This window comes from Gasterosteus aculeatus, chromosome 13 (genome assembly GCF_964276395.1).
Source record: "Gasterosteus aculeatus chromosome 13, fGasAcu3.hap1.1, whole genome shotgun sequence".
In the NCBI taxonomy this organism is placed as follows: Eukaryota; Metazoa; Chordata; class Actinopteri; order Perciformes; family Gasterosteidae; genus Gasterosteus; species Gasterosteus aculeatus.
This window is the reverse complement of record NC_135701.1, coordinates 483123-505960: the sequence shown is the minus strand read 5'-3', so window position 1 is coordinate 505960 and position 22838 is coordinate 483123. Positions and strand designations below refer to the sequence as shown.

The 22838-nt window shown below is 39.3% G+C and overlaps 33 non-coding genes across 33 annotated transcripts; all 33 read right to left on the bottom strand.

Moving 5' to 3' along the window:
* Positions 1–110: 110 nt before the first annotated feature.
* On the bottom strand, positions 111–184 carry trnai-aau (transfer RNA isoleucine (anticodon AAU)). Its single transcript has one exon. It is a non-coding gene; the product is annotated as a tRNA-Ile (tRNA).
* An 802-nt stretch (positions 185–986) lies between these two features.
* On the bottom strand, positions 987–1060 carry trnai-aau (transfer RNA isoleucine (anticodon AAU)). Its single transcript has one exon. It is a non-coding gene; the product is annotated as a tRNA-Ile (tRNA).
* Positions 1061–1308: 248 nt separating this feature from the next.
* Positions 1309–1381, bottom strand: trnar-ucg (transfer RNA arginine (anticodon UCG)). The gene has a single exon. It is a non-coding gene; the product is annotated as a tRNA-Arg (tRNA).
* A 483-nt stretch (positions 1382–1864) lies between these two features.
* On the bottom strand, positions 1865–1938 carry trnai-aau (transfer RNA isoleucine (anticodon AAU)). The gene has a single exon. It is a non-coding gene; the product is annotated as a tRNA-Ile (tRNA).
* Positions 1939–2738: 800 nt separating this feature from the next.
* On the bottom strand, positions 2739–2812 carry trnai-aau (transfer RNA isoleucine (anticodon AAU)). The gene has a single exon. It is a non-coding gene; the product is annotated as a tRNA-Ile (tRNA).
* Positions 2813–3060: 248 nt separating this feature from the next.
* On the bottom strand, positions 3061–3133 carry trnar-ucg (transfer RNA arginine (anticodon UCG)). Its single transcript has one exon. It is a non-coding gene; the product is annotated as a tRNA-Arg (tRNA).
* A 480-nt stretch (positions 3134–3613) lies between these two features.
* Positions 3614–3687, bottom strand: trnai-aau (transfer RNA isoleucine (anticodon AAU)). Its single transcript has one exon. It is a non-coding gene; the product is annotated as a tRNA-Ile (tRNA).
* Positions 3688–4489: 802 nt separating this feature from the next.
* trnai-aau (transfer RNA isoleucine (anticodon AAU)) lies at positions 4490–4563 on the bottom strand. Its single transcript has one exon. It is a non-coding gene; the product is annotated as a tRNA-Ile (tRNA).
* Positions 4564–4811: 248 nt separating this feature from the next.
* Positions 4812–4884, bottom strand: trnar-ucg (transfer RNA arginine (anticodon UCG)). Its single transcript has one exon. It is a non-coding gene; the product is annotated as a tRNA-Arg (tRNA).
* Positions 4885–5368: 484 nt separating this feature from the next.
* On the bottom strand, positions 5369–5442 carry trnai-aau (transfer RNA isoleucine (anticodon AAU)). Its single transcript has one exon. It is a non-coding gene; the product is annotated as a tRNA-Ile (tRNA).
* A 799-nt stretch (positions 5443–6241) lies between these two features.
* On the bottom strand, positions 6242–6315 carry trnai-aau (transfer RNA isoleucine (anticodon AAU)). The gene has a single exon. It is a non-coding gene; the product is annotated as a tRNA-Ile (tRNA).
* Positions 6316–6563: 248 nt separating this feature from the next.
* Positions 6564–6636, bottom strand: trnar-ucg (transfer RNA arginine (anticodon UCG)). Its single transcript has one exon. It is a non-coding gene; the product is annotated as a tRNA-Arg (tRNA).
* Positions 6637–7118: 482 nt separating this feature from the next.
* On the bottom strand, positions 7119–7192 carry trnai-aau (transfer RNA isoleucine (anticodon AAU)). The gene has a single exon. It is a non-coding gene; the product is annotated as a tRNA-Ile (tRNA).
* Positions 7193–7994: 802 nt separating this feature from the next.
* On the bottom strand, positions 7995–8068 carry trnai-aau (transfer RNA isoleucine (anticodon AAU)). The gene has a single exon. It is a non-coding gene; the product is annotated as a tRNA-Ile (tRNA).
* An 800-nt stretch (positions 8069–8868) lies between these two features.
* Positions 8869–8942, bottom strand: trnai-aau (transfer RNA isoleucine (anticodon AAU)). Its single transcript has one exon. It is a non-coding gene; the product is annotated as a tRNA-Ile (tRNA).
* Positions 8943–9742: 800 nt separating this feature from the next.
* Positions 9743–9816, bottom strand: trnai-aau (transfer RNA isoleucine (anticodon AAU)). The gene has a single exon. It is a non-coding gene; the product is annotated as a tRNA-Ile (tRNA).
* A 248-nt stretch (positions 9817–10064) lies between these two features.
* Positions 10065–10137, bottom strand: trnar-ucg (transfer RNA arginine (anticodon UCG)). Its single transcript has one exon. It is a non-coding gene; the product is annotated as a tRNA-Arg (tRNA).
* A 482-nt stretch (positions 10138–10619) lies between these two features.
* On the bottom strand, positions 10620–10693 carry trnai-aau (transfer RNA isoleucine (anticodon AAU)). The gene has a single exon. It is a non-coding gene; the product is annotated as a tRNA-Ile (tRNA).
* Positions 10694–11494: 801 nt separating this feature from the next.
* On the bottom strand, positions 11495–11568 carry trnai-aau (transfer RNA isoleucine (anticodon AAU)). Its single transcript has one exon. It is a non-coding gene; the product is annotated as a tRNA-Ile (tRNA).
* An 800-nt stretch (positions 11569–12368) lies between these two features.
* Positions 12369–12442, bottom strand: trnai-aau (transfer RNA isoleucine (anticodon AAU)). Its single transcript has one exon. It is a non-coding gene; the product is annotated as a tRNA-Ile (tRNA).
* A 248-nt stretch (positions 12443–12690) lies between these two features.
* trnar-ucg (transfer RNA arginine (anticodon UCG)) lies at positions 12691–12763 on the bottom strand. Its single transcript has one exon. It is a non-coding gene; the product is annotated as a tRNA-Arg (tRNA).
* Positions 12764–13245: 482 nt separating this feature from the next.
* Positions 13246–13319, bottom strand: trnai-aau (transfer RNA isoleucine (anticodon AAU)). The gene has a single exon. It is a non-coding gene; the product is annotated as a tRNA-Ile (tRNA).
* An 801-nt stretch (positions 13320–14120) lies between these two features.
* Positions 14121–14194, bottom strand: trnai-aau (transfer RNA isoleucine (anticodon AAU)). Its single transcript has one exon. It is a non-coding gene; the product is annotated as a tRNA-Ile (tRNA).
* Positions 14195–14996: 802 nt separating this feature from the next.
* trnai-aau (transfer RNA isoleucine (anticodon AAU)) lies at positions 14997–15070 on the bottom strand. Its single transcript has one exon. It is a non-coding gene; the product is annotated as a tRNA-Ile (tRNA).
* Positions 15071–16747: 1677 nt separating this feature from the next.
* Positions 16748–16821, bottom strand: trnai-aau (transfer RNA isoleucine (anticodon AAU)). The gene has a single exon. It is a non-coding gene; the product is annotated as a tRNA-Ile (tRNA).
* A 799-nt stretch (positions 16822–17620) lies between these two features.
* On the bottom strand, positions 17621–17694 carry trnai-aau (transfer RNA isoleucine (anticodon AAU)). Its single transcript has one exon. It is a non-coding gene; the product is annotated as a tRNA-Ile (tRNA).
* Positions 17695–18494: 800 nt separating this feature from the next.
* On the bottom strand, positions 18495–18568 carry trnai-aau (transfer RNA isoleucine (anticodon AAU)). Its single transcript has one exon. It is a non-coding gene; the product is annotated as a tRNA-Ile (tRNA).
* A 248-nt stretch (positions 18569–18816) lies between these two features.
* Positions 18817–18889, bottom strand: trnar-ucg (transfer RNA arginine (anticodon UCG)). The gene has a single exon. It is a non-coding gene; the product is annotated as a tRNA-Arg (tRNA).
* A 477-nt stretch (positions 18890–19366) lies between these two features.
* Positions 19367–19440, bottom strand: trnai-aau (transfer RNA isoleucine (anticodon AAU)). Its single transcript has one exon. It is a non-coding gene; the product is annotated as a tRNA-Ile (tRNA).
* Positions 19441–20240: 800 nt separating this feature from the next.
* Positions 20241–20314, bottom strand: trnai-aau (transfer RNA isoleucine (anticodon AAU)). Its single transcript has one exon. It is a non-coding gene; the product is annotated as a tRNA-Ile (tRNA).
* An 800-nt stretch (positions 20315–21114) lies between these two features.
* On the bottom strand, positions 21115–21188 carry trnai-aau (transfer RNA isoleucine (anticodon AAU)). The gene has a single exon. It is a non-coding gene; the product is annotated as a tRNA-Ile (tRNA).
* Positions 21189–21436: 248 nt separating this feature from the next.
* Positions 21437–21509, bottom strand: trnar-ucg (transfer RNA arginine (anticodon UCG)). The gene has a single exon. It is a non-coding gene; the product is annotated as a tRNA-Arg (tRNA).
* A 477-nt stretch (positions 21510–21986) lies between these two features.
* trnai-aau (transfer RNA isoleucine (anticodon AAU)) lies at positions 21987–22060 on the bottom strand. Its single transcript has one exon. It is a non-coding gene; the product is annotated as a tRNA-Ile (tRNA).
* Between the last annotated feature and the right edge of the window lie 778 nt (positions 22061–22838).

The following is a 22838-nucleotide window of genomic DNA, read 5'->3' as shown; positions in this document are numbered from 1 at the left end:
TGGGATGTAGTAACAGCTGACTTTCTATTGGATTCTTCTTTGGAATAGGACAGTTTCAGAGGCTGGAATAACACAGACTAAATAAAAACATATGATATTCTGGCAATCCTTGGCCAGTATGGGGATTGAACCCATGACCTTGGCGTTATTAGCACCACGCTCTGACCATCTGAGCTAACCGGCCCTTTTCTCTTGATTTTATCCAACTACAGTAAATCCAGATTTCAGGCCAAATGAGAACTTCTATGATGCAGGCAGTAAATAATTGTCAATCAGTTGTGAGAGCCTATCACCTTTAATTTCCCAATTAAAATAGACGGTGAAGAGAATGAATTTAACTATAATGGAAGTATATTTTGTTGGAAACAAAAATGCATATATCTGATGAAATTCAACTTTGCGCAAGACTTCTTACAAATATCTTGGAAGTTTCAACCAAGAAGGGACTCGAACCCTCCATCTTCTGATCCGAAGTCAGACGCCTTGTCCATTAGGCCACGTGGTCCCTAAATGCAACAGTTTCATTTTTTTTAACTGCTATTATTCACCTGCAGAGTAGGAGGACCAGAAAAATATCTTTCAACACCTGAGGTTTGCAACGCCATCATGAATTTAAACATCTACTGCAAGTGTGGACGGATTTATCGTTGAATGAGTGTTACCAGGGGGTTTTGCGATTTAACTTACAATCACATAGTATCACCATTACGTTCTGACAATGTCAGGTAAAGACACAGTTTAGATTTTTTTTAATTGGCCTGGGAGAATACTTGAGAATGTTACCAGTGGGATCACCTACTGGCTTGGCATTGCTAGACAGGATGAATGGGTTTCCACAAAAAAATATTTGGATGGAGGTAGATCATTGAACCTGGATGGGATGTAGTAACAGCTGACTTTCTATTGGATTCTTCTTTGGAATAGGACAGTTTCAGAGGCTGGAATAACACAGACTAAATAAAAACATATGATATTCTGGCAATCCTTGGCCAGTATGGGGATTGAACCCATGACCTTGGCGTTATTAGCACCACGCTCTGACCATCTGAGCCTACCGGCCCTTTTCTCTTGACTTTATCCAACCACATTAAATCTAGACTTCATGCCAAATGAGAACTTCTAAAATGCAGGCAGTAAATAATTGTCAATTAGTTGTGAGAGCCTATCACCTTTAATTTCCCCATTAAAATAGACGGTGAAGAGAATGAATTTAAATATAATGGAAAAGTAGTTTGTTGGAAACAACAATGCTCATACCTGAGGAAATTTAACTTTGCACAAGACATCTTACAAATATCTTGGAAGTTTCAACCACGAAGGGACTCGAACCCTCAATCTTCTGATCCGAAGTCAGACGCCTTGTCCATTAGGCCACGTGGTCCCTAAATGCAGCAGTTTCACTTTCTTTTTCACTGCTATTATTCACCGGCAGAGTAGGAGGACCAGAAAAATATCTTTCAACACCTGAGGTTTGCAACGCCATCATGAATTTAAATATGTACTGCAAGTGTGGACGGATTTATCGTTGAATGAGTGTTACCAGGGGGTTTTGCGATTTAACTTACAATCACATAGTATCACCATTACGTTCTGACAATGTCAGGTAAAGACACAGTTTAGATTTGTTTTAATTGGCCTGGGAGAATACTTGAGAATGTTACCAGTGGGATCACCTACTGGCTTGGCATTGCTAGACAGGATGAATGGGTTTCCACAAAAAAATATTTGGATGGAGGTAGATCATTGAACCTGGATTGGATGTAGTAACAGCTGACTTTCTATTGGATTCTTCTTTGGAATAGGACAGTTTCAGAGGCTGGAATAACACAGACTAAATAAAAACATATGATATTCTGGCAATCCTTGGCCAGTATGGGGATTGAACCCATGACCTTGGCGTTATTAGCACCACACTCTGACCATCTGAGCTAACCAGCCCTTTTCTCTTGATTTTATCCAACTACAGTAAATCCAGATTTCATGCCAAATGAGAACTTCGAAAATGCAGGCAGTAAACAATTGTCAGTCAGTTGTGAGAGCCTATCACCTTTAATTTCCCCATTAAAATACACGGTGAAGAGAATGAATTTAACTATAATGGAAGTATATTTTGTTGGAAACAAAAATGCATATATCTGATGAAATTCAACTTTGCACAAGACTTCTTACAAATATCTTGGAAGTTTCAACCAAGAAGGGACTCGAACCCTCAATCTTCTGATCCGAAGTCAGACACCTTGTCCATTAGGCCACGTGGTCCCTAAATGCAACATTTCCATTTTTTTTAACTGATATTATTCACCTGCAAAGTAGGAGGACCAGAAAAATATCTTTCAACACCTGAGGTTTGCAACGCCATCATGAATTTAAACATCTACTGCAAGTGTGGACGGATTTATCGTTGAATGAGTGTTACCAGCGGGTTTTGAGATTTAACTTACAATCACATAGTATCACCATTACGTTCTGACAATGTCAGGTAAAGACACAGTTTAGATTTTTTTTAATTGGCCTGGGAGAATACTTGAGAATGTTACCAGTGGGATCACCTACTGGCTTGGCATTGCTAGACAGGATGAATGGGTTTCCACAAAAAAATATTTGGATGGAGGTAGATCATTGAACCTGGATGGGATGTAGTAACAGCTGAGTTTCTATTGGATTCTTCTTTGGAATAGGACAGTTTCAGAGGCTGGAATAACACAGACTAAATAAAAACATGATATCCTGGCAATCCTTGGCCAGTATGGGGATTGAACCCATGACCTTGGCGTTATTAGCACCACGCTCTGACCATCTGAGCTAACCGGCCTTTTTCTCTTGGTTTTATCCAACTACAGTAAATCCAGATTTCAGGCCAAATGAGAACTTCTATGATGCAGGCAGTAAATAATTGTCAATCAGTTGTGAGAGCGTATCACCTTTAATTTCCCCATTAAAATAGACGGTGAAGAGAATGAATTTAAATATAATGGAAGTATATTTTGTTGGAAACAACAATGCATATACCTGATGAAATTCAACTTTGCACAAGACTTCTTACAAATATCTTGGAAGTTTCAACCAAGAAGGGACTCGAACCCTCAATCTTCTGATCCGAAGTCAGACGCCTTGTCCATTAGGCCACGTGGTCCCTAAATGCAGCAGTTTCACTTTTTTTAACTGCTATTATTCACCTGCAGAGTAGGAGGACCAGAAAAATATCTTTCAACACCTGAGGTTTGCAACGCCATCATGAATTTAAACATCTACTGCAAGTGTGGACGGATTTATCGTTGAATGAGTGTTACCGGGTTTTTTTTGGGATTTAACTTACAATCACATAGTATCACCATTACGTTCTGACAATGTCAGGTAAAGACACAGTTTTGATATTTTTTAATTGGCCTGGGAGAATACTTGAGAATGTTACCAGTGGGATCACCTACTGGCTTGGCATTGCTAGACAGGATGAATGGGTTTCCACAAAAAAATATTTGGATGGAGGTAGATCATTGAACCTGGATGGGATGTAGTATCAGCTCACTTTCTATTGGATTCTTCTTTGGAATAGGACAGTTTCAGAGGCTGGAATAACACAGACTAAATAAAAACATGGTATCCTGGCAATCCTTGGCCAGTATGGGGATTGAACCCATGACCTTGGCGTTATTAGCACCACGCTCTGACCATCTGAGCTAACCGGCCCTTTTCTCTTGATTTTATCCAACTACAGTAAATCCAGATTTCATGCCAAATGAGAACTTCGAAAATGCAGGCAGTAAACAATTGTCAGTCAGTTGTGAGAGCCTATCACCTTTAATTTCCCCATTAAAATACACGGTGAAGAGAATGAATTTAACTATAATGGAAGTATATTTTGTTGGAAACAAAAATGCATATATCTGATGAAATTCAACTTTGCACAAGACTTCTTACAAATATCTTGGAAGTTTCAACCAAGAAGGGACTCGAACCCTCAATCTTCTGATCCGAAGTCAGACACCTTGTCCATTAGGCCACGTGGTCCCTAAATGCAACAGTTTCATTTTTTTTAACTGCTATTATTCACCTGCAAAGTAGGAGGACCAGAAAAATATCTTTCAACACCTGAGGTTTGCAACGCCATCATGAATTTAAACATCTACTGCAAGTGTGGACGGATTTATCGTTGAATGAGTGTTACCAGGGGGTTTTGAGATTTAACTTACAATCACATAGTATCACCATTACGTTCTGACAATGTCAGGTAAAGACACAGTTTAGATTTTTTTTAATTGGCCTGGGAGAATACTTGAGAATGTTACCAGTGGGATCACCTACTGGCTTGGCATTGCTAGACAGGATGAATGGGTTTCCACAAAAACATATTTGGATGGAGGTAGATCATTAAACCTGGATGGGATGTAGTAACAGCTGACTTTCTATTGGATTCTTCTTTGGAATAGGACAGTTTCAGAGGCTGGAATAACACAGACTAAATAAAAACATATGATATTCTGGCAATCCTTGGCCAGTATGGGGATTGAACCCATGACCTTGGCGTTATTAGCACCACGCTCTGACCATCTGAGCCTACCGGCCCTTTTCTCTTGACTTTATCCAACCACATTAAATCCAGACTTCATGCCAAATGAGAACTTCTAAAATGCAGGCAGTAAATAATTGTCAATTAGTTGTGAGAGCCTATCACCTTTAATTTCCCCATTAAAATAGACGGTGAAGAGAATGAATTTAAATATAATGGAAAAGTATTTTGTTGGAAACAACAATGCTCATACCTGAGGAAATTTAACTTTGCACAAGACATCTTACAAATATCTTGGAAGTTTCAACCACGAAGGGACTCGAACCCTCAATCTTCTGATCCGAAGTCAGACGCCTTGTCCATTAGGCCACGTGGTCCCTAAATGCAGCAGTTTCACTTTCTTTTTCACTGCTATTATTCACCTGCAGAGTAGGAGGACCAGAAAAATATCTTTCAACACCTGAGGTTTGCAACGCCATCATGAATTTAAATATGTACTGCAAGTGTGGACGGATTTATCATTGAATGAGTGTTACCGGGTTTTTTTTGGGATTTAACTTACAATCACATAGTATCACCATTACGTTCTGACAATGTCAGGTAAAGACACAGTTTTGATTTTTTTTAATTGGCCTGGGAGAATACTTGAGAATGTTACCAGTGGGATCACCTACTGGCTTGGCATTGCTAGACAGAATGAATGGGTTTCCACAAAAAAACCTTTGGATGGAGGGAGATCATTGAACCTGGATGGGATGTAGTAACAGCTGACTTTCTATTGGATTCTTCTTTGGAATAGGACAGTTTCAGAGGCTGGAATAACACAGACTAAATAAAAACATATGATATTCTGGCAATCCTTGGCCAGTATGGGGATTGAACCCATGACCTTGGCGTTATTAGCACCACGCTCTGACCATCTGAGCTAACCGGCCCTTTTCTCTTGATTTTATCCAACTACAGTAAATCCAGATTTCAGGCCAAATGAGAACTTCTATGATGCAGGCAGTAAATAATTGTCAATCAGTTGTGAGAGCCTATCACCTTTAATTTCCCAATTAAAATAGACGGTGAAGAGAATGAATTTAACTATAATGGAAGTATATTTTGTTGGAAACAAAAATGCATATATCTGATGAAATTCAACTTTGCGCAAGACTTCTTACAAATATCTTGGAAGTTTCAACCAAGAAGGGACTCGAACCCTCCATCTTCTGATCCGAAGTCAGACGCCTTGTCCATTGGGCCACGTGGTCCCTAAATGCAACAGTTTCATTTTTTTTAACTGCTATTATTCACCTGCAGAGTAGGAGGACCAGAAAAATATCTTTCAACACCTGAGGTTTGCAACGCCATCATGAATTTAAACATCTACTGCAAGTGTGGACGGATTTATCGTTGAATGAGTGTTACCAGGGGGTTTTGCGATTTAACTTACAATCACATAGTATCACCATTACGTTCTGACAATGTCAGGTAAAGACACAGTTTAGATTTTTTTTAATTGGCCTGGGAGAATACTTGAGAATGTTACCAGTGGGATCACCTACTGGCTTGGCATTGCTAGACAGGATGGATGGGTTTCCACAAAAAATATTTGGATGGAGGTAGATCATTGAACCTGGATGGGATGTAGTATCAGCTCACTTTCTATTGGATTCTTCTTTGGAATAGGACAGTTTCAGACGCTGGAATAACACAGACTAAATAAAAACATGATATCCTGGCAATCCTTGGCCAGTATGGGGATTGAACCCATGACCTTGGCGTTATTAGCACCACGCTCTGACCATCTGAGCTAACCGGCCCTTTTCTCTTGGTTTTATCCAACTACAGTAAATCCAGATTTCAGGCCAAATGAGAACTTCTATGATGCAGGCAGTAAATAATTGTCAATCAGTTGTGAGAGCGTATCACCTTTAATTTCCCCATTAAAATAGACGGTGAAGAGAATGAATTTAAATATAATGGAAGTATATTTTGTTGGAAACAACAATGCATATACCTGATGAAATTCAACTTTGCACAAGACTTCTTACAAATATCTTGGAAGTTTCAACCAAGAAGGGACTCGAACCCTCAATCTTCTGATCCGAAGTCAGACGCCTTGTCCATTAGGCCACGTGGTCCCTAAATGCAACAGTTTCATTTTTTTTTAACTGCTATTATTCACCTGCAGAGTAGGAGGACCAGAAAAATATCTTTCAACACCTGAGGTTTGCAACGCCATCATGAATTTAAATATGTACTGCAAGTGTGGACGGATTTATCATTGAATGAGTGTTACCGGGTTTTTTTGGGATTAAACTTACAATCACATAGTATCACCATTACGTTCTGACAATGTCAGGTAAAGACACAGTTTTGATTTTTTTTAATTGGCCTGGGAGAATACTTGAGAATGTTACCAGTGGGATCACCTACTGGCTTGGCATTGCTAGACAGAATGAATGGGTTTCCACAAAAAAACCTTTGGATGGAGGGAGATCATTGAACCTGGATGGGATGTAGTAACAGCTGACTTTCTATTGGATTCTTCTTTGGAATAGGACAGTTTCAGAGGCTGGAATAACACAGACTAAATAAAAACATATGATATTCTGGCAATCCTTGGCCAGTATGGGGATTGAACCCATGACCTTGGCGTTATTAGCACCACGCTCTGACCATCTGAGCTAACCGGCCCTTTTCTCTTGATTTTATCCAACTACAGTAAATCCAGATTTCAGGCCAAATGAGAACTTCTATGATGCAGGCAGTAAATAATTGTCAATCAGTTGTGAGAGCCTATCACCTTTAATTTCCCAATTAAAATAGACGGTGAAGAGAATGAATTTAACTATAATGGAAGTATATTTTGTTGGAAACAAAAATGCATATATCTGATGAAATTCAACTTTGCGCAAGACTTCTTACAAATATCTTGGAAGTTTCAACCAAGAAGGGACTCGAACCCTCCATCTTCTGATCCGAAGTCAGACGCCTTGTCCATTAGGCCACGTGGTCCCTAAATGCAACAGTTTCATTTTTTTTAACTGCTATTATTCACCTGCAGAGTAGGAGGACCAGAAAAATATCTTTCAACACCTGAGGTTTGCAACGCCATCATGAATTTAAACATCTACTGCAAGTGTGGACGGATTTATCGTTGAATGAGTGTTACCAGGGGGTTTTGCGATTTAACTTACAATCACATAGTATCACCATTACGTTCTGACAATGTCAGGTAAAGACACAGTTTAGATTTTTTTTAATTGGCCTGGGAGAATACTTGAGAATGTTACCAGTGGGATCACCTACTGGCTTGGCATTGCTAGACAGGATGAATGGGTTTCCACAAAAAAATATTTGGATGGAGGTAGATCATTGAACCTGGATGGGATGTAGTAACAGCTGACTTTCTATTGGATTCTTCTTTGGAATAGGACAGTTTCAGAGGCTGGAATAACACAGACTAAATAAAAACATATGATATTCTGGCAATCCTTGGCCAGTATGGGGATTGAACCCATGACCTTGGCGTTATTAGCACCACGCTCTGACCATCTGAGCCTACCGGCCCTTTTCTCTTGACTTTATCCAACCACATTAAATCTAGACTTCATGCCAAATGAGAACTTCTAAAATGCAGGCAGTAAATAATTGTCAATTAGTTGTGAGAGCCTATCACCTTTAATTTCCCCATTAAAATAGACGGTGAAGAGAATGAATTTAAATATAATGGAAGTATATTTTGTTGGAAACAACAATGCATATACCTGATGAAATTCAACTTTGCACAAGACTTCTTACAAATATCTTGGAAGTTTCAACCAAGAAGGGACTCGAACCCTCAATCTTCTGATCCGAAGTCAGACCCCTTGTCCATTAGGCCACGTGGTCCCTAAATGCAACAGTTTTTTTTTTTTTAACTGCTATTATTCACCTGCAGAGTAGGAGGACCAGAAAAATATCTTTCAACACCTGAGGTTTGCAACGCCATCATGAATTTAAACATCTACTGCAAGTGTGGACGGATTTATCGTTGAATGAGTGTTACCAGGGGGTTTTGCGATTTAACTTACAATCACATAGTATCACCATTACGTTCTGACAATGTCAGGTAAAGACACAGTTTAGATTTTCTTTAATTGGCCTGGGAGAATACTTGAGAATGTTACCAGTGGGATCACCTACTGGCTTGGCATTGCTAGACAGGATGAATGGGTTTCCACAAAAAAATATTTGGATGGAGGTAGATCATTGAACCTGGATGGGATGTAGTATCAGCTCACTTTCTATTGGATTCTTCTTTGGAATAGGACAGTTTCAGAGGCTGGAATAACACAGACTAAATAAAAACATGGTATCCTGGCAATCCTTGGCCAGTATGGGGATTGAACCCATGACCTTGGCGTTATTAGCACCACGCTCTGACCATCTGAGCTAACCGGCCCTTTTCTCTTGATTTTATCCAACTACAGTAAATCCTGATTTCATGCCAAATGAGAACTTCGAAAATGCAGGCAGTAAACAATTGTCAGTCAGTTGTGAGAGCCTATCACCTTTAATTTCCCCATTAAAATACACGGTGAAGAGAATGAATTTAACTATAATGGAAGTATATTTTGTTGGAAACAAAAATGCATATATCTGATGAAATTCAACTTTGCACAAGACTTCTTACAAATATCTTGGAAGTTTCAACCAAGAAGGGACTCGAACCCTCCATCTTCTGATCCGAAGTCAGACACCTTGTCCATTAGGCCACGTGGTCCCTAAATGCAACAGTTTCATTTTTTTTAACTGCTATTATTCACCTGCAAAGTAGGAGGACCAGAAAAATATCTTTCAACACCTGAGGTTTGCAACGCCATCATGAATTTAAACATCTACTGCAAGTGTGGACGGATTTATCGTTGAATGAGTGTTACCAGCGGGTTTTGAGATTTAACTTACAATCACATAGTATCACCATTACGTTCTGACAATGTCAGGTAAAGACACAGTTTAGATTTTTTTTAATTGGCCTGGGAGAATACTTGAGAATGTTACCAGTGGGATCACCTACTGGCTTGGCATTGCTAGACAGGATGAATGGGTTTCCACAAAAAAATATTTGGATGGAGGTAGATCATTGAACCTGGATGGGATGTAGTAACAGCTGACTTTCTATTGGATAATTCTTTGGAATAGGACAGTTTCAGAGGCTGGAATAACACAGACTAAATAAAAACATGATATCCTGGCAATCCTTGGCCAGTATGGGGATTGAACCCATGACCTTGGCGTTATTAGCACCACGCTCTGACCATCTGAGCTAACCGGCCCTTTTCTCTTGGTTTTATCCAACTACAGTAAATCCAGATTTCAGGCCAAATGAGAACTTCTATGATGCAGGCAGTAAATAATTGTCAGTCAGTTGTGAGAGCGTATCACCTTTAATTTCCCCATTAAAATAGACGGTGAAGAGAATGAATTTAAATATAATGGAAGTATATTTTGTTGGAAACAACAATGCATATACCTGATGAAATTCAACTTTGCACAAGACTTCTTACAAATATCTTGGAAGTTTCAACCACGAAGGGACTCGAACCCTCAATCTTCTGATCCGAAGTCAGACGCCTTGTCCATTAGGCCACGTGGTCCCTAAATGCAGCAGTTTCACTTTTTTTAACTGCTATTATTCACCTGCAGAGTAGGAGGACCAGAAAAATATCTTTCAACACCTGAGGTTTGCAACGCCATCATGAATTTAAACATCTACTGCAAGTGTGGACGGATTTATCGTTGAATGAGTGTTACCGGGTTTTTTTTGGGATTTAACTTACAATCACATAGTATCACCATTACGTTCTGACAATGTCAGGTAAAGACACAGTTTTGATATTTTTTAATTGGCCTGGGAGAATACTTGAGAATGTTACCAGTGGGATCACCTACTGGCTTGGCATTGCTAGACAGGATGAATGGGTTTCCACAAAAAAATATTTGGATGGAGGTAGATCATTGAACCTGGATTGGATGTAGTAACAGCTGACTTTCTATTGGATTCTTCTTTGGAATAGGACAGTTTCAGAGGCTGGAATAACACAGACTAAATAAAAACATATGATATTCTGGCAATCCTTGGCCAGTATGGGGATTGAACCCATGACCTTGGCGTTATTAGCACCACACTCTGACCATCTGAGCTAACCAGCCCTTTTCTCTTGATTTTATCCAACTACAGTAAATCCAGATTTCAGGCCAAATGAGAACTTCTAAAATGCAGGCAGTAAACAATTGTCAGTCAGTTGTGAGAGCCTATCACCTTTAATTTCCCCATTAAAATACACGGTGAAGAGAATGAATTTAACTATAATGGAAGTATATTTTGCTGGAAACAAAAATGCATATATCTGATGAAATTCAACTTTGCACAAGACTTCTTACAAATATCTTGGAAGTTTCAACCAAGAAGGGACTCGAACCCTCCATCTTCTGATCCGAAGTCAGACGCCTTGTCCATTAGGCCACGTGGTCCCTAAATGCAACAGTTTTTTTTTTTTTTAACTGCTATTATTCACCTGCAGAGTAGGAGGACCGGAAAAATATCTTTCAACACCTGAGGTTTGCAACGCCATCATGAATTTAAACATCTACTGCAAGTGTGGACGGATTTATCGTTGAATGAGTGTTACCAGGGGGTTTTGCGATTTAACTTACAATCACATAGTATCACCATTACGTTCTGACAATGTCAGGTAAAGACACAGTTTAGAATTTCTTTAATTGGCCTGGGAGAATACTTGAGAATGTTACCAGTGGGATCACCTACTGGCTTGGCATTGCTAGACAGGATGAATGGGTTTCCACAAAAAAATATTTGGATGGAGGTAGATCATTGAACCTGGATGGGATGTAGTATCAGCTCACTTTCTATTGGATTCTTCTTTGAAATAGGACAGTTTCAGAGGCTGGAATAACACAGACTAAATAAAAACATGGTATCCTGGCAATCCTTGGCCAGTATGGGGATTGAACCCATGACCTTGGCGTTATTAGCACCACGCTCTGACCATCTGAGCTAACCGGCCCTTTTCTCTTGATTTTATCCAACTACAGTAAATCCAGATTTCATGCCAAATGAGAACTTCGAAAATGCAGGCAGTAAACAATTGTCAGTCAGTTGTGAGAGCCTATCACCTTTAATTTCCCCATTAAAATACACGGTGAAGAGAATGAATTTAACTATAATGGAAGTATATTTTGTTGGAAACAAAAATGCATATATCTGATGAAATTCAACTTTGCACAAGACTTCTTACAAATATCTTGGAAGTTTCAACCAAGAAGGGACTCGAACCCTCAATCTTCTGATCCGAAGTCAGACACCTTGTCCATTAGGCCACGTGGTCCCTAAATGCAACAGTTTCATTTTTTTTAACTGCTATTATTCACCTGCAAAGTAGGAGGACCAGAAAAATATCTTTCAACACCTGAGGTTTGCAACGCCATCATGAATTTAAACATCTACTGCAAGTGTGGACGGATTTATCGTTGAATGAGTGTTACCAGGGGGTTTTGCGATTTAACTTACAATCACATAGTATCACCATTACGTTCTGACAATGTCAGGTAAAGACACAGTTTAGATTTTTTTTAATTGGCCTGGGAGAATACTTGAGAATGTTACCAGTGGGATCACCTACTGGCTTGGCATTGCTAGACAGGATGAATGGGTTTCCACAAAAAAATATTTGGATGGAGGTAGATCATTGAACCTGGATGGGATGTAGTAACAGCTGACTTTCTATTGGATTCTTCTTTGGAATAGGACAGTTTCAGAGGCTGGAATAACACAGACTAAATAAAAACATGATATCCTGGCAATCCTTGGCCAGTATGGGGATTGAACCCATGACCTTGGCGTTATTAGCACCACGCTCTGACCATCTGAGCTAACCGGCCCTTTTCTCTTGGTTTTATCCAACTACAGTAAATCCAGATTTCAGGCCAAATGAGAACTTCTATGATGCAGGCAGTAAATAATTGTCAATCAGTTGTGAGAGCGTATCACCTTTAATTTCCCCATTAAAATAGACGGTGAAGAGAATGAATTTAAATATAATGGAAGTATATTTTGTTGGAAACAACAATGCATATACCTGATGAAATTCAACTTTGCACAAGACTTCTTACAAATATCTTGGAAGTTTCAACCACGAAGGGACTCGAACCCTCAATCTTCTGATCCGAAGTCAGACGCCTTGTCCATTAGGCCACGTGGTCCCTAAATGCAGCAGTTTCACTTTTTTTAACTGCTATTATTCACCTGCAGAGTAGGAGGACCAGAAAAATATCTTTCAACACCTGAGGTTTGCAACGCCATCATGAATTTAAACATCTACTGCAAGTGTGGACGGATTTATCGTTGAATGAGTGTTACCGGGTTTTTTTTGGGATTTAACTTACAATCACATAGTATCACCATTACGTTCTGACAATGTCAGGTAAAGACACAGTTTTGATATTTTTTAATTGGCCTGGGAGAATACTTGAGAATGTTACCAGTGGGATCACCTACTGGCTTGGCATTGCTAGACAGGATGAATGGGTTTCCACAAAAAAATATTTGGATGGAGGTAGATCATTGAACCTGGATTGGATGTAGTAACAGCTGACTTTCTATTGGATTCTTCTTTGGAATAGGACAGTTTCAGAGGCTGGAATAACACAGACTAAATAAAAACATATGATATTCTGGCAATCCTTGGCCAGTATGGGGATTGAACCCATGACCTTGGCGTTATTAGCACCACACTCTGACCATCTGAGCTAACCAGCCCTTTTCTCTTGATTTTATCCAACTACAGTAAATCCAGATTTCAGGCCAAATGAGAACTTCTAAAATGCAGGCAGTAAACAATTGTCAGTCAGTTGTGAGAGCCTATCACCTTTAATTTCCCCATTAAAATACACGGTGAAGAGAATGAATTTAACTATAATGGAAGTATATTTTGCTGGAAACAAAAATGCATATATCTGATGAAATTCAACTTTGCACAAGACTTCTTACAAATATCTTGGAAGTTTCAACCAAGAAGGGACTCGAACCCTCCATCTTCTGATCCGAAGTCAGACGCCTTGTCCATTAGGCCACGTGGTCCCTAAATGCAACATTTTTTTTTTTTTTTAACTGCTATTATTCACCTGCAGAGTAGGAGGACCGGAAAAATATCTTTCAACACCTGAGGTTTGCAACGCCATCATGAATTTAAACATCTACTGCAAGTGTGGACGGATTTATCGTTGAATGAGTGTTACCAGGGGGTTTTGCGATTTAACTTACAATCACATAGTATCACCATTACGTTCTGACAATGTCAGGTAAAGACACAGTTTAGAATTTCTTTAATTGGCCTGGGAGAATACTTGAGAATGTTACCAGTGGGATCACCTACTGGCTTGGCATTGCTAGACAGGATGAATGGGTTTCCACAAAAAAATATTTGGATGGAGGTAGATCATTGAACCTGGATGGGATGTAGTATCAGCTCACTTTCTATTGGATTCTTCTTTGGAATAGGACAGTTTCAGAGGCTGGAATAACACAGACTAAATAAAAACATGGTATCCTGGCAATCCTTGGCCAGTATGGGGATTGAACCCATGACCTTGGCGTTATTAGCACCACGCTCTGACCATCTGAGCTAACCGGCCCTTTTCTCTTGATTTTATCCAACTACAGTAAATCCAGATTTCATGCCAAATGAGAACTTCGAAAATGCAGGCAGTAAACAATTGTCAGTCAGTTGTGAGAGCCTATCACCTTTAATTTCCCCATTAAAATACACGGTGAAGAGAATGAATTTAACTATAATGGAAGTATATTTTGTTGGAAACAAAAATGCATATATCTGATGAAATTCAACTTTGCACAAGACTTCTTACAAATATCTTGGAAGTTTCAACCAAGAAGGGACTCGAACCCTCAATCTTCTGATCCGAAGTCAGACACCTTGTCCATTAGGCCACGTGGTCCCTAAATGCAACAGTTTCATTTTTTTTAACTGCTATTATTCACCTGCAAAGTAGGAGGACCAGAAAAATATCTTTCAACACCTGAGGTTTGCAACGCCATCATGAATTTAAACATCTACTGCAAGTGTGGACGGATTTATCGTTGAATGAGTGTTACCAGCGGGTTTTGAGATTTAACTTACAATCACATAGTATCACCATTACGTTCTGACAATGTCAGGTAAAGACACAGTTTAGATTTTTTTTAATTGGCCTGGGAGAATACTTGAGAATGTTACCAGTGGGATCACCTACTGGCTTGGCATTGCTAGACAGAATGAATGGGTTTCCACAAAAAAACCTTTGGATGGAGGGAGATCATTGAACCTGGATGGGATGTAGTAACAGCTGACTTTCTATTGGATTCTTCTTTGGAATAGGACAGTTTCAGAGGCTGGAATAACACAGACTAAATAAAAAAATATGATATTCTGGCAATCCTTGGCCAGTATGGGGATTGAACCCATGACCTTGGCGTTATTAGCACCACACTCTGACCATCTGAGCTAACCAGCCCTTTTCTCTTGATTTTATCCAACTACAGTAAATCCAGATTTCAGGCCAAATGAGAACTTCTAAAATGCAGGCAGTAAACAATTGTCAATCAGTTGTGAGAGCCTATCACCTTTAATTTCCCCATTAAAATACACGGTGAAGAGAATGAATTTAACTATAATGGAAGTATATTTTGCTGGAAACAAAAATGCATATATCTGATGAAATTCAACTTTGCACAAGACTTCTTACAAATATCTTGGAAGTTTCAACCAAGAAGGGACTCGAACCCTCCATCTTCTGATCCGAAGTCAGACGCCTTGTCCATTAGGCCACGTGGTCCCTAAATGCAACAGTTTTTTTTTTTTTAACTGCTATTATTCACCTGCAGAGTAGGAGGACCAGAAAAATATCTTTCAACACCTGAGGTTTGCAACGCCATCATGAATTTAAACATCTACTGCAAGTGTGGACGGATTTATCGTTGAATGAGTGTTACCAGGGGGTTTTGCGATTTAACTTACAATCACATAGTATCACCATTACGTTCTGACAATGTCAGGTAAAGACACAGTTTAGATTTTTTTTAATTGGCCTGGGAGAATACTTGAGAATGTTACCAGTGGGATCACCTACTGGCTTGGCATTGCTAGACAGGATGGATGGGTTTCCACAAAAAAATATTTGGATGGAGGTAGATCATTGAACCTGGATGGGATGTAGTATCAGCTCACTTTCTATTGGATTCTTCTTTGGAATAGGACAGTTTCAGAGGCTGGAATAACACAGACTAAATAAAAACATGGTATCCTGGCAATCCTTGGCCAGTATGGGGATTGAACCGATGACCTTGGCGTTATTAGCACCACGCTCTGACCATCTGAGCTAACCGGCCCTTTTCTCTTGATTTTATCCAACTACAGTAAATCCAGATTTCATGCCAAATGAGAACTTCGAAAATGCAGGCAGTAAACAATTGTCAGTCAGTTGTGAGAGCCTATCACCTTTAATTTCCCCATTAAAATACACGGTGAAGAGAATGAATTTAACTATAATGGAAGTATATTTTGTTGGAAACAAAAATGCATATATCTGATGAAATTCAACTTTGCACAAGACTTCTTACAAATATCTTGGAAGTTTCAACCAAGAAGGGACTCGAACCCTCAATCTTCTGATCCGAAGTCAGACACCTTGTCCATTAGGCCACGTGGTCCCTAAATGCAGCAGTTTCACTTTTTTTAACTGCTATTATTCACCTGCAGAGTAGGAGGACCAGAAAAATATCTTTCAACACCTGAGGTTTGCAACGCCATCATGAATTTAAACATCTACTGCAAGTGTGGACGGATTTATCGTTGAATGAGTGTTACCGGGTTTTTTTTGGGATTTAACTTACAATCACATAGTATCACCATTACGTTCTGACAATGTCAGGTAAAGACACAGTTTTGATATTTTTTAATTGGCCTGGGAGAATACTTGAGAATGTTACCAGTGGGATCACCTACTGGCTTGGCATTGCTAGACAGGATGAATGGGTTTCCACAAAAAAATATTTGGATGGAGGTAGATCATTGAACCTGGATTGGATGTAGTAACAGCTGACTTTCTATTGGATTCTTCTTTGGAATAGGACAGTTTCAGAGGCTGGAATAACACAGACTAAATAAAAACATATGATATTCTGGCAATCCTTGGCCAGTATGGGGATTGAACCCATGACCTTGGCGTTATTAGCACCACACTCTGACCATCTGAGCTAACCAGCCCTTTTCTCTTGATTTTATCCAACTACAGTAAATCCAGATTTCAGGCCAAATGAGAACTTCTAAAATGCAGGCAGTAAACAATTGTCAGTCAGTTGTGAGAGCCTATCACCTTTAATTTCCCCATTAAAATACACGGTGAAGAGAATGAATTTAACTATAATGGAAGTATATTTTGCTGGAAACAAAAATGCATATATCTGATGAAATTCAACTTTGCACAAGACTTCTTACAAATATCTTGGAAGTTTCAACCAAGAAGGGACTCGAACCCTCCATCTTCTGATCCGAAGTCAGACGCCTTGTCCATTAGGCCACGTGGTCCCTAAATGCAACAGTTTTTTTTTTTTAACTGCTATTATTCACCTGCAGAGTAGGAGGACCAGAAAAATATCTTTCAACACCTGAGGTTTGCAACGCCATCATGAATTTAAACATCTACTGCAAGTGTGGACGGATTTATCGTTGAATGAGTGTTACCAGGGGGTTTTGCGATTTAACTTACAATCACATAGTATCACCATTACGTTCTGACAATGTCAGGTAAAGACACAGTTTAGATTTTCTTTAATTGGCCTGGGAGAATACTTGAGAATGTTACCAGTGGGATCACCTACTGGCTTGGCATTGCTAGACAGGATGAATGGGTTTCCACAAAAAAATATTTGGATGGAGGTAGATCATTGAACCTGGATGGGATGTAGTATCAGCTCACTTTCTATTGGATTCTTCTTTGGAATAGGACAGTTTCAGAGGCTGGAATAACACAGACTAAATAAAAACACGGTATCCTGGCAATCCTTGGCCAGTATGGGGATTGAACCCATGACCTTGGCGTTATTAGCACCACGCTCTGACCATCTGAGCTAACCGGCCCTTTTCTCTTGATTTTATCCAACTACAGTAAATCCAGATTTCATGCCAAATGAGAACTTCGAAAATGCAGGCAGTAAACAATTGTCAGTCAGTTGTGAGAGCCTATCACCTTTAATTTCCCCATTAAAATACACGGTGAAGAGAATGAATTTAACTATAATGGAAGTATATTTTGTTGGAAACAAAAATGCATATATCTGATGAAATTCAACTTTGCACAAGACTTCTTACAAATATCTTGGAAGTTTCAACCAAGAAGGGACTCGAACCCTCAATCTTCTGATCCGAAGTCAGACACCTTGTCCATTAGGCCACGTGGTCCCTAAATGCAACAGTTTCATTTTTTTTAACTGCTATTATTCACCTGCAAATTAGGAGGACCAGAAAAATATCTTTCAACACCTGAGGTTTGCAACGCCATCATGAATTTAAACATCTACTGCAAGTGTGGACGGATTTATCGTTGAATGAGTGTTACCAGCGGGTCTTGAGATTTAACTTACAATCACATAGTATCACCATTACATTCTGACAATGTCAGGTAAAGACACAGTTTAGATTTTTTTTAATTGGCCTGGGAGAATACTTGAGAATGTTACCAGTGGGATCACCTACTGGCTTGGCATTGCTAGACAGGATGAATGGGTTTCCACAAAAAAATATTTGGATGGAGGTAGATCATTGAACCTGGATGGGATGTAGTAACAGCTGACTTTCTATTGGATTCTTCTTTGGAATAGGACAGTTTCAGAGGCTGGAATAACACAGACTAAATAAAAACATGATATCCTGGCAATCCTTGGCCAGTATGGGGATTGAACCCATGACCTTGGCGTTATTAGCACCACGCTCTGACCATCTGAGCTAACCGGCCCTTTTCTCTTGGTTTTATCCAACTACAGTAAATCCAGATTTCAGGCCAAATGAGAACTTCTATGATGCAGGCAGTAAATAATTGTCAATCAGTTGTGAGAGCGTATCACCTTTAATTTCCCCATTAAAATAGACGGTGAAGAGAATGAATTTAAATATAATGGAAGTATATTTTGTTGGAAACAACAATGCATATACCTGATGAAATTCAACTTTGCACAAGACTTCTTACAAATATCTTGGAAGTTTCAACCAAGAAGGGACTCGAACCCTCAATCTTCTGATCCGAAGTCAGACGCCTTGTCCATTAGGCCACGTGGTCCCTAAATGCAACAGTTTTTTTTTTTAACTGCTATTATTCACCTGCAGAGTAGGAGGACCAGAAAAATATCTTTCAACACCTGAGGTTTGCAACGCCATCATGAATTTAAACATCTACTGCAAGTGTGGACGGATTTATCGTTGAATGAGTGTTACCAGGGGGTTTTGCGATTTAACTTACAATCACATAGTATCACCATTACGTTCTGACAATGTCAGGTAAAGACACAGTTTAGATTTTCTTTAATTGGCCTGGGAGAATACTTGAGAATGTTACCAGTGGGATCACCTACTGGCTTGGCATTGCTAGACAGGATGAATGGGTTTCCACAAAAAAATATTTGGATGGAGGTAGATCATTGAACCTGGATGGGATGTAGTATCAGCTCACTTTCTATTGGATTCTTCTTTGGAATAGGACAGTTTCAGAGGCTGGAATAACACAGACTAAATAAAAACATGGTATCCTGGCAATCCTTGGCCAGTATGGGGATTGAACCCATGACCTTGGCGTTATTAGCACCACGCTCTGACCATCTGAGCTAACCGGCCCTTTTCTCTTGAGTTTATCCAACTACAGTAAATCCAGATTTCATGCCAAATGAGAACTTCGAAAATGCAGGCAGTAAACAATTGTCAGTCAGTTGTGAGAGCCTATCACCTTTAATTTCCCCATTAAAATACATGGTGAAGAGAATGAATTTAACTATAATGGAAGTATATTTTGTTGGAAACAAAAATGCATATATCTGATGAAATTCAACTTTGCACAAGACTTCTTACAAATATCTTGGAAGTTTCAACCAAGAAGGGACTCGAACCCTCAATCTTCTGATCCGAAGTCAGACACCTTGTCCATTAGGCCACGTGGTCCCTAAATGCAACAGTTTCATTTTTTTTAACTGCTATTATTCACCTGCAAAGTAGGAGGACCAGAAAAATATCTTTCAACACCTGAGGTTTGCAACGCCATCATGAATTTAAACATCTACTGCAAGTGTGGACGGATTTATCGTTGAATGAGTGTTACCAGCGGGTTTTGAGATTTAACTTACAATCACATAGTATCACTATTACGTTCTGACAATGTCAGGTAAAGACACAGTTTAGATTTTTTTTAATTGGCCTGGGAGAATACTTGAGAATGTTACCAGTGGGATCACCTACTGGCTTGGCATTGCTAGACAGGATGAATGGGTTTCCACAAAAAAATATTTGGATGGAGGTAGATCATTGAACCTGGATGGGATGTAGTAACAGCTGACTTTCTATTGGATTCTTCTTTGGAATAGGACAGTTTCAGAGGCTGGAATAACACAGACTAAATAAAAACATGATATCCTGGCAATCCTTGGCCAGTATGGGGATTGAACCCATGACCTTGGCGTTATTAGCACCACGCTCTGACCATCTGAGCTAACCGGCCCTTTTCTCTTGGTTTTATCCAACTACAGTAAATCCAGATTTCAGGCCAAATGAGAACTTCTATGATGCAGGCAGTAAATAATTGTCAATCAGTTGTGAGAGCGTATCACCTTTAATTTCCCCATTGAAATAGACGGTGAAGAGAATGAATTTAAATATAATGGAAGTATATTTTGTTCGAAACAACAATGCATATACCTGATGAAATTCAACTTTGCACAAGACTTCTTACAAATATCTTGGAAGTTTCAACCAAGAAGGGACTCGAACCCTCAATCTTCTGATCCGAAGTCAGACACCTTGTCCATTAGGCCACGTGGTCCCTAAATGCAACAGTTTCATTTTTTTTAACTGCTATTATTCACCTGCAAAGTAGGAGGACCAGAAAAATATCTTTCAACACCTGAGGTTTGCAACGCCATCATGAATTTAAACATCTACTGCAAGTGTGGACGGATTTATCGTTGAATGAGTGTTACCAGCGGGTTTTGAGATTTAACTTACAATCACATAGTATCACTATTACGTTCTGACAATGTCAGGTAAAGACACAGTTTAGATTTTTTTTAATTGGCCTGGGAGAATACTTGAGAATGTTACCAGTGGGATCACCTACTGGCTTGGCATTGCTAGACAGGATGAATGGGTTTCCACAAAAAAATATTTGGATGGAGGTAGATCATTGAACCTGGATGGGATGTAGTAACAGCTGACTTTCTATTGGATTCTTCTTTGGAATAGGACAGTTTCAGAGGCTGGAATAACACAGACTAAATAAAAACATGATATCCTGGCAATCCTTGGCCAGTATGGGGATTGAACCCATGACCTTGGCGTTATTAGCACCACGCTCTGACCATCTGAGCTAACCGGCCCTTTTCTCTTGGTTTTATCCAACTACAGTAAATCCAGATTTCAGGCCAAATGAGAACTTCTATGATGCAGGCAGTAAATAATTGTCAATCAGTTGTGAGAGCGTATCACCTTTAATTTCCCCATTGAAATAGACGGTGAAGAGAATGAATTTAAATATAATGGAAGTATATTTTGTTCGAAACAACAATGCATATACCTGATGAAATTCAACTTTGCACAAGACTTCTTACAAATATCTTGGAAGTTTCAACCAAGAAGGGACTCGAACCCTCAATCTTCTGATCCGAAGTCAGACGCCTTGTCCATTAGGCCACGTGGTCCCTAAATGCAACAGTTTTTTTTTTTAACTGCTATTATTCACCTGCAGAGTAGGAGGACCAGAAAAATATCTTTCAACACCTGAGGTTTGCAACGCCATCATGAATTTAAACATCTACTGCAAGTGTGGACGGATTTATCGTTGAATGAGTGTTACCAGGGGGTTTTGCGATTTAACTTACAATCACATAGTATCACCATTACGTTCTGACAATGTCAGGTAAAGACACAGTTTAGATTTTCTTTAATTGGCCTGGGAGAATACTTGAGAATGTTACCAGTGGGATCACCTACTGGCTTGGCATTGCTAGACAGGATGAATGGGTTTCCACAAAAAAATATTTGGATGGAGGTAGATCATTGAACCTGGATGGGATGTAGTATCAGCTCACTTTCTATTGGATTCTTCTTTGGAATAGGACAGTTTCAGAGGCTGGAATAACACAGACTAAATAAAAACATGGTATCCTGGCAATCCTTGGCCAGTATGGGGATTGAACCCATGACCTTGGCGTTATTAGCACCACGCTCTGACCATCTGAGCTAACCGGCCCTTTTCTCTTGAGTTTATCCAACTACAGTAAATCCAGATTTCATGCCAAATGAGAACTTCGAAAATGCAGGCAGTAAACAATTGTCAGTCAGTTGTGAGAGCCTATCACCTTTAATTTCCCCATTAAAATACATGGTGAAGAGAATGAATTTAACTATAATGGAAGTATATTTTGTTGGAAACAAAAATGCATATATCTGATGAAATTCAACTTTGCACAAGACTTCTTACAAATATCTTGGAAGTTTCAACCAAGAAGGGACTCGAACCCTCAATCTTCTGATCCGAAGTCAGACACCTTGTCCATTAGGCCACGTGGTCCCTAAATGCAACAGTTTCATTTTTTTTAACTGCTATTATTCACCTGCAAAGAAGGAGGACCAGAAAAATATCTTTCAACACCTGAGGTTTGCAACGCCATCATGAATTTAAACATCTACTGCAAGTGTGGACGGATTTATCGTTGAATGAGTGTTACCAGCGGGTTTTGAGATTTAACTTACAATCACATAGTATCACTATTACGTTCTGACAATGTCAGGTAAAGACACAGTTTAGATTTTTTTTAATTGGCCTGGGAGAATACTTGAGAATGTTACCAGTGGGATCACCTACTGGCTTGGCATTGCTAGACAGGATGAATGGGTTTCCACAAAAAAATATTTGGGTGGAGGTAGATCATTGAACCTGGATGGGATGTAGTAACAGCTGACTTTCTATTGGATTCTTCTTTGGAATAGGACAGTTTCAGAGGCTGGAATAACACAGACTAAATAAA